The sequence below is a fragment of the Danaus plexippus genome, chromosome 7, assembly GCF_018135715.1.
Source record: "Danaus plexippus chromosome 7, MEX_DaPlex, whole genome shotgun sequence".
Lineage (NCBI taxonomy): Eukaryota > Metazoa > Arthropoda > Insecta > Lepidoptera > Nymphalidae > Danaus > Danaus plexippus.
The window spans coordinates 804,270-814,486 of record NC_083541.1 but is presented as its reverse complement, the minus strand read 5'-3'; the positions used below and the strand labels follow the sequence as shown (position 1 = coordinate 814,486).

The 10,217-nt window shown below is 29.4% G+C and overlaps 1 long non-coding RNA gene across 1 annotated transcript; it reads right to left on the bottom strand.

Moving 5' to 3' along the window:
- Positions 1–1,700: 1,700 nt before the first annotated feature.
- Positions 1,701–9,818, bottom strand: LOC133318742 (uncharacterized). The gene is made up of 2 exons (XR_009752509.1): positions 9,741–9,818; positions 1,701–2,032 (listed from the first exon to the last, which is right to left on the bottom strand). It is a non-coding gene; the product is annotated as an uncharacterized LOC133318742 (long non-coding RNA).
- Positions 9,819–10,217: the final 399 nt, after the last annotated feature.

Below are 10,217 nucleotides of genomic sequence, written 5' to 3'. Positions count from 1 at the left end.
TTGTTGGCATTTTTATAAATTGTTACTTAGATAGACTAGCAAAGATTTGCATCAATTTTGTATAGTTCAATGACTGAGTCGTTTTATTTAAATTAAGTTTTCTGGATGATCTTATGACTTAGTTAGTCGTACAAGGTAAATTAGTATAGATACATTATGGTTCACTGCTTATAGTCTCTCTCTGTTCATATAGGAAATTCAGACTCGCAAATCATAAACTAGACAAACTTAACCAACTGCCAGACTCCTTTCACCCATAAATGTTTATTACGATAGTTAACGTTACTTTATATTTATATAAAATACAAAGTAAGATCGGTCATCGTTGGGAGCATCATGAATATTTAAACATAGTAATCTGGTTATCAGAACAGTAGTCCTTATTTGCTAACAATATGCAAGTTAAAAGTTAAAAAGTAATACATATATATATATTCCGCGAACTCTGGCGCTATGAAATCCCCTAAAACTCGATGCTGATTTTTTTCTAAGGGACTTCAGTATGGGATTTATCTATATACTACGTTTCCTGCTTAACATGACTCATGCCCTATGCCTATTGGCCACCGACATTGTATAAAAAATAAAAATTAAAGCAAGCGTCGTCTTTGGATGAATACATATTTAGCTTATATAAAATTTAGTTTGTAGATATTGTTATTGTTACGAATGTCAAAAGTTAAGCATTCATATCACGAGTCTTTAAAGAAAATTTGTTGAAAATGTTAAATATTCCTTTACAAACACAAATGTAATAAAACTTCACAGAAATCTAGCGACATTTTAAGAAACAAACATTTCCCAAAACCCCCACTTGACATAGTAACATGAAGAGGTCGTTCTGTTACATTGTTCGTGAGCTTAACAATGATGGATAAGTGAGTTCACGGTGTTCCTGAGGTAAATATAATATTATTGTGTATAAGAGGTTTCCATTTAACCGAAAGTCTATAAACAATAGTAAAGAAAAGAAATGCTGTTTGATCAAAGTAGGAAAATATGTTGCTTAATTAAGGCAATTTTGCTTTTTGAAAACGTCTTTTTATTTTAAGGGTTAACCCTTTGGGACATAAAGGTAAGAGCCAGCTACCTGCCTGTGGAGTAGTCGATGTCGCCTAGGTACATCTGCAAGATAAGAGGTGTTGCTGACCTTGATTGTGGAATAACTGGCACTATTTCTTGTATCATGTAAGGAAATTTTATCGTTTAATTATACAGCAGACGATATCAACTGACTATTTGTGAAAGTTATAAGGACAATGCAATGAGGTGAAATTTTGCTTTTACTGCATCTAAATATTATTATTTTATCTTCTATAGCTATTTAAGTAGTCAAAAAAATTTAAATAAGAAAATCAGCTAATAATATTTGTAGCATAAATCGAAAGCGTCCAAGAGTTCGTAGAGTGTGTCAGATGAAAATCCGAAGCCTCACTATTATTTTTATTATTCAGTCACCATTTTTCATTCGCTATCTTCCCGAATCCCAGAAAACTGCAACAAATGCGGGCATCTAAAGTCAACGGATTTGGTAAAAGGATTGCTATTTTATTCTGTCATCCTACATGAAATAAAATATATATTTGTGTTGATGCAATTGAAGAATCACAGCAAGCTAAAATAATTATTATCTAAACATTACCTATTTTGAGGTACTCGTGTCTATTATGGGCTATAAAAAAAAACAGATATCACAAAAATATCAGACTTTTTACTTTATTTTTGTTATCATTATGATATATTATTATTTATGAGGTGGTAGAGCCTAGCTGTGGTCGAGTTACTACAGCACGATCATAGGCTGGCTCGACCGGGGAAGTACCACCCTCTCACAGGTGAGCGGAACTACTCTATACTGGCTGCGTTTCGGCTGATGAGTGAGAGAGCCGGGTGCCCTTTGTCTGTTCCCACCCTTTCCTCTTCTTCTTCCACAATAAAGGTCAGCATCGCATCCGCAATATCCTTTATATTGTAGATGTCCATGGGCGACGCTGACTACCTCCTGTCAAGGAGACCGTCTGCTCGGTTGCCCCTTTGACATAAAAAAACTAATTATTTACCAGTCATTATTACCTAAGGATAACAAGCTTTTATCGCATCAGCAAAACTATGTTAGAGATGTCATACTATAGATGGATAGATATACTACATATAGATGTACTACCTTTATCAGACCGTCTGCTCGTTAGCATCCTTTGTCATAAAAAAATATATATTTGGGTATTAAGCCCCCTTACAGAATAAATAAATAATTAAATATATATATATATATATATATACATATATCATATAATAAATTGATAATACAACATAATACATCAATTATTGCTATAACTTAGTTATAAATGCGTCACAGAGTGTATACTGCTGTATTGTATTAACTTACCACGTTGAAATATCAGTATGTTATTAATAAAAAATCAAATATGTTTACCACACATATTTTCATATTAAATATTATTATACATTCTTGTAAATAAAATTATTTGTCGTGTTCAATTAATTATATAGAGTGGCAACCGGAGGTTCCAGGATAACTACGAAACTTACTTATATGTATATTATAATAAAAAATACATATTCAATTTAAATGAAACCAATATTTTTCGGATAATCTACGCGTGATTTATTTTTGTAAAAAACTACATACTCCCGACGTTTCGGTTACTTTTCAGCAACCGTGATTACGGGCAGAAGAGATGTGAGTGTCTGTCAGTTGGTCTTGTTATTTATCATCTACCGCCAACGATTTATTAATTTTCTGGCGAACCGCTCTGGTTATTAAAACTTATAACCTATACCTAAGACTACATGATTGCCCCGATGTTAGCATAGCAATGCCATTCCATAGCTTGTGTGGTGTCAGGATTGTTCTGGTTCACACGGCTTGGTGTTGGTTCCGCGGAGTCAGTGGCATCACTCGTTATATGATATTCAATCCATACAACGATGTTGGCCCGGCGATGTTCATTTCTTTTATAACATGTAGCGCGTACGTAACAAAGTCTCGCAATTGTAAAGCAATATTTACAATTCAATTTTAATGCGACGCAGAAGAGATGTGAGTAACATATTACGTCGTGTATGTGACAAGAGAATAAAAAGGTAATCGAAATGACGATTTTAAAATTTTAATAGACTTAGCTTAGGATAGCTTTAATATAAAGTATAAGTATCCTATATCACCTTTAAGAGAAGCCTGAAAATATTAACCGCTCCGGATAAAAATTACAAACTTCATTTAAAATGGGACAAAGTTTTGGTATACACTTATTTAATGAATTTAAAATCTCCCGAATTTCTGTTGACTACATTGCACCCTATATATATATATTATAGTCGTATTATAATAACACATGAAATATGTTGCAGAGGTCCATGGGTGACGATGACTACTGGCCAGCAAGTAGGCCGTCTGCTCGTTTGCCACCTTTCTCATAAAACATATATGTATATATTTAGGATTCTAATAAAATCATAAAAAATATAGTTGTCTTATAAAGCCAGTATTTCTAATTTATTTATTTATGTAGGTACCAAAAGTAGAATTAGTTACATTATTATAAAAGAAATGTGTTTAGGTACGATAAAAAGAGAGAAGGAAAAAAAATTAGAGATTTATATATTAACATAAAAACAAAATTATAATCGTAGAAAATTTTGATATATACATAGATGTATACATAAATATATACACATAGAATAAATAAATAAACATTACATATCAGAAGGTAAAAGTGACAGAACATGTCTTTGAAGTCGATATTTAAATGCGAGTGCACTTGGACTTTTTGTAAACAGAAGGTAGGAGTGAGTTCCAAAGTTGTGCACCATGGACAAAGAAGGATTAACGAACAAAATTTGTATTTATAGAGGGGATATCAAGAGGATTTTGTGTAATACAAGAGCGATTAGAAGGATTCTGGGGGAGGAAAACTCAAAACGCTCAAGTAGGTACGGGGGAGAAAAATGTTTGAAAATATTGTACATTAGCATTAAAACATGCATATAACGGCGGAAGCGGATGGGGAGCCACTTTAACTTACTGCGGAATTCAGAAGTGTGGTCGTATTTACGCAAACCGAAAATAAAACGGATGCATAAATTCTGAAGCCGATCTAATTTATCGAGCAGCTCATCAGTGGCATCTAAGTAGCAAACATCACCGTAATCGACTAAGGAAAGAAGAGATTGTGCAAGAATAATTTTAGTTTTAAAAGGAAGGAAGTCTTGCAGACATTTAAGAAAATGTAGAGTAACGTGAATTCTTCGACTTACTTCACTTATTTAAATAACAAATAAAATCTTAACTAGAACAAACTTATTATTATCTTAAACCAAAACACTTTTAATAAGTTAAATTCAATTTACAAAGACACAAATCGTGTCGACAAATACTTTACCGCGTAAAAGTGAACAAACAAACAAATTATTATTGCTTTATTGCTTTAACGTCACTTTGGGTGAGTTCAGGAATTTAAAGGTTCGGGTCAAATTAAATGTGTATTCCCCAAATATATATATATATATGTATATATGTTAATAGCATACATATTAATGATTAAGGTTCATAACTTTTTAAATCCATCATTATCTATGTATATTTTTATTTGTTATCGATTAAATACGAAATCCGTGAAAGAAATTAACAGTGTTTTTTTTTTGTGACAGCGTATCTAACATAGCCGAATGCGAATAATATTGACATTGTTTTCGCGGAAGCTAAAAAAGTCTCACTTTCTTTTACAAATCTGTACTCTCATATCTAATTTTCTCTTCCGACGGCTATTATAAGAGTCTTTCGAGGAACAACTGTGTGTGGCTTTTACAAGAAAGCTCTTTTTAAAATTAAATCCCTCGGCAAATAAGATTTGGTTCAAATGTCGTTATGAACACAAACAAAGACATTAAGGAATTTTACTTACGTAAGAAAACTGATTACAAAGCGTTGGTACCTTATTAATCTAGTTAATTATCTGTTATGATTTAGGTAACTTGTAAAACTGTAGGAACAGGAAATAAATATTTATGACGTTACATAATGTAATCACAAGTATTCTTCTAAGATAATAAAGATATTTGCACTAATAATAACAAATGGAAAATGCTATTACTATTGTTTAGTGTAATATTATTTAAAGCAGTACTTTTTACGAAATAATTTAATGTAATATCATTTGTAAAATTAATGTATAATCTGAATTAAACTTAATTCTTTGTATTATAACCCTTGTATGTATTATAATTTTTCAACAACAAAGTAGAATAGTGAATTTGTTAACATGTACACATTGCTACCATAAAATCGAAATTACAAAAGGTAAATATTATTTCAATTTATACTACCCGTGGATACCTTAGTAGTATTGATTCCTAAGGTATCCACGGGTAGGTAATGAATATATACTCAACACTAGTTGAGATTTAATGGTCTTTATGGTTCGTGTATTATTTTAATAACTACTATCGACATTTTCTTCACAGCGCATTTTAATGGACAAGTTTTTTTGTGTAGTAATCTGTACCGATGAGATTTTGAACTCACCACGCAGACGAAGCGTCGTTACGTCCAGTATACAAGAATATTAATCGTTTTAAATGAGTTTAATATTCAATATTAGCAAAAAATCACTAAGAAAAATTCCAGTAATAATGCATTGTTGCAAGTTTTATTTGTTATCGTAATCAGTGTGGTGTAAATTCCTTACACATTGTATTGTCACTCGTTCTCCAAATCACTTATGTCAAATGGTTTACATAAAATAGGTTAATAATCAGACATTAAAACTTTTCATGGAACTTTCAAATAAAATTGTAGTTCAATTAAGGAAAAACAATAGGTTTTGTTTAACGTATGGTTTTTATATTGCGGATAGCGTTATTTTATGAAATTTAATTGTATTTTTTTACGAATAAAGTAATAGAAATATTTTTTTTTTATTTAGCTGGCTGCCGGTATATTGTGTTGTCTATGTTTTATACATTTTTTGATACATCCGTTCGTTAGACGAAAACACATTTCTATAAATAGACTGGAAAATTATAAAAATAACCAGAAAGAACACTGCTTTGTTTTTTAAATTAAATATAATTAACATTTTTTCTACAGTGTCACTGACAAGACCATGGGTTTGTGTAAAAAATGCCCGATTTATATGATTAATTGAATTAAATACATTTTTTTTTTCGTGTATTTTATTATTTTAAAAAATAACATACCCCGACGTTTTGGTTAGTTTTCAGCAACCGTGATCATGGTTAAAATACGCGTAGTATTCCGTATTAGTTTCATTTAAATAATTACTTAGTAGTAGTCTTAGATCTCATAATATATTATATATTTTCTTATCACGCACACGTTTATACGAGACATTATGAATCGGGTCTCTGGATACCATTATTATTTAATAGCTTATCTAAACCCTAAATTAAATGTAGCTTCTTAACTGTTTTAATATATAGCTGTAGGTAGTTATACATTCTGATATAAACAGCCCATTCAACTTTCAAGACAGATTGAAGGATACATGAAATTAGGAAATAATTTGATCTCTTCTTTGATTATAAAGTTTAGACGTGCGTTGAACAGTAGCATATATATATATGTTACAGAAAATAATGTTTCTTTAATGTGAATTTCGAACGGCTTAGCGCTGTCAATGTCAACACAATGTCATGAGGGTTGAAAAAATAAGATTTAGTGGCAGAATAAACATTCATGTCGTTTCTTTGTTTAGAGGTTTGTATTAATTTCATTGTGTGTAATTTAGATCTGTAAAATATTTTCAAATTTTGAAGAATAAAAATGTTGTTTAAAGAGCAACAACACGCTTATTGATTTATGGAGTATAAATGAATAAACGTATTGTTGTATAGACGAGAGATCCTATATATAAAACTAGTTTCCACCCGTGACTTTGTCAGCGCCAGTTCCAGAATTAGAAATGTTTAGCTGATCAGGCGAATTCCGTTCCACCTTAGAAGCAGATTTTGGATTGTCATAATTACTATTTAATAATAAATTTAAGTTATTTTTTTTTTCTTTTTCGATCAAACCCGATGAAAAGTATTTTAAGTCCGTCTCCTGATTTTAAGGTTTCTCCTCACCAATTTTCAACCATATCCCAACAGCCGCTCTTGAGTTATAAATAGTGTAACTAACACGACTTTTTTATATATAAAGATATAAATATGTAAAACGTTACTTTCTATGAATAATGTAACCCTTAATTCTTTTATTAATGAATAATTATAAAAATAATTCATTCGTTATCTGGTCTTTGCATTTTATATTATTTGTTTTTTAACATAAAACATTTCCATGTTTTGTCCGTTTTGAAGGCTTAGTGTTTTGTTGTCATTATATATTTGAAAAATATTGTATCACGGAGAAGGATAAAAGTACATAAAAGAATGCCATGTATAGTATATATGAAATATATAACTAGAGTAATTACAATAATTTCCATTTCTATCTAAATATAGAGACTGGTTCCTCTACTTCCGTATTATATATAGTGATTAGTGATTTTTTTTTTATTCGAGTCTGAAGTTAGATTATTTTTATTTGTCAAAGTAATTAGTAAGTATAATTTAAAGTGAAGAGAATAATGAATTTGTTTTGAAATTTTGTTTGTTGAAGAATCATAAGATATATATACTGATTAAGGGCTTGTTTTAATTTTCATTAAGTACATTAAATTTTTAAGAGTTTCGAATGTATACTTTATGTGGTTACCGCATTATTATAGTCTGAATTTTGGCCTTAGAGAAGTACTTGCGGCTTTTACCCAAAGGGAAGGATTACGTATGATGTTTTTATGTAAATAACTCATCCTTTTAGCTCTTTCATCTCACATTTTAGGGTACTTTAATTTAAATATTAAGATTATTATATATTACAGTCACGGCGAGAAACATATAAAGTTATATACCTTAAATAATTTCATTGTTAACCCGTATGTTTACAATATATTAATAAATTTTAAGCATATACAGTCATAGACATATTACACATGTGTACAAAAAATAAATGATTATTGATTTCTACTTATTTGTGATCTAAGTTTAATTGATTCATACAACATTTTAACGTTATTCTGTAACACAGCTGTTCATGTTAATCTTCACCACAATACTGCTTTGTATTAATGGGGATGATAATAATTAGTTAGCTTTAAAATTGTTTCTGAAGCTCGGAGTTGAGCAATATATAATATCAAACTATAAGAAACTGGTGGCAAAATTAGAAAATAACAAAACGGTTATTACTCTCAAAGGACGAATCTCCTTAAAGAATATCACCTTGTAAAGAAATAACAAGAAAATTTAAATAAATATGAAGAATTTAAAAAAACATTTGAATTATAAATGAAAGAAATTACAATATCATTACAGATTCAATATAAATAATTTTAAATATATGTAATTGTTCGTTTTAATTTTAAATTATAAGTCAATATTTATTTATATACTCCTTAGGATACTTTTAAATTTCTTTTATAAATTTTCTTGAAATATTTTACTATCATACATAATTTGCATTTAAAATGGGTTCCCTCAAGAAAAACATTGTATTATTTATATTTTATATGAACAAAACATCATCAAAATTCTATTTGAGAAGAAGTCTTTAAATTTTTAATTCTGTTTCATCTTTTCAATTCTTCCCATCTTTTTTGCGAACTGACAGAAGTCAAAAAAAGTACATATGACTTTATATTGCAAGGCGTGATTATATGTAACTAAAGTTACCGTATAATAATGTTAAATGAAATACAAAAAAAATATGCTTAACTTTGAAATTGATAAGTTCACAAAAATTATTAGTGTTTTATTTAAATAATAATTCTGGAAATGTGATTTCTTGTTCTTTAACAATTATACGTCATATCTTCATATAGTAAAGGTCATAGTAACTTGCAACTCTTTGAATTTTCAATATAAAGCCACGTTAAATATAAAAAAAGGTAAATTTTTTTGGTTATTTGTCTTCTAAAATACTTGCAGAATGAGATTTCATATTTAAATACATCACACCAAAATGTCAAAGAAGCGTAGTGTGTTTGAGTATAAGTTAATTTTAATTAGAAACTGTGTTTATTTTGCGAGTCAAAACTATGTTTCGAAATCTTCTTCTTCTCAAAAATGAGAACATTCTAGTATGAATTTGAAGATAAAAAATATAATTGGACAAGAGACGTATCATTATTAAATTTAAAACAACGCAGAGAATAATTACCTCAATGAGAACAAGGAACGAATGTCAAATTTAAGAAAAAATCGATCCTCTCACTTTAATGTATTTAAGATTTTCATTTTCAGAGTCAAATCTGAAAACAGCCAATACTTTACAACAAACAATTTATTAAGAAGTGATTAAAAGTTTCAAATAAAATTAGGAAATTTCTGTTATTATTTACCAACACCACGTTATATGAATTACAATATATATTGTAAGGTATTGGTTTAAGTAGCGTTTGAACTTCCGTTTTAATTACTGCGACTTTCGGGTATCTTAAAGATTCCGTACTTATGTCACAATCTTTATTGTGATAACAGATTTACGTTTAGTCACCGGCTTTAATATAAATAGCTGTCAGATATTTTAATAAAACAATTATATTTCTTTATCACAATTACATATATATGGATTAAGTTTCAAGATCACTCTACTCATTAATTTAGTTAGTGAAATGTTAATTGTTAGAACATTGTACAAAAGGCAAAATATTACTTACCCAGTGTAAGCCCTCGTTGAAACACCATATATATTCACACTCGATGAATTCTTCGCCGACCAAACGATGGGACTTGACTGACTGTTGCATTAAATACATTATAACAGCTGGCAGTCGTTTTTAAAAACTACCCTCTTATAGTTTCTATTTACATTTGCAACAGTGAGTCAGAGCACAACTTAATATTAAATTTTATTAAACATTTTACCACTACTATTCAGTGAATAATTACAATATCTAACAATGTGAGAAATATTCATACCATGTATATTTTATATCACTAAATACGTAAATGTGGTTGCCTTAAATTGATATTATTAATCATAGCTATTATAATATTGTAGTAATTTTATCTGCATAAAAAAAACGAGCAGTCAAAGAAATAACAATTTTCGTTTCATTTAAGTATTTAGTACAACCGTGAATATTTTGTTAATAAGCAACACTAGCTTCCCGTCACGGCTTTTCGCGGATGTT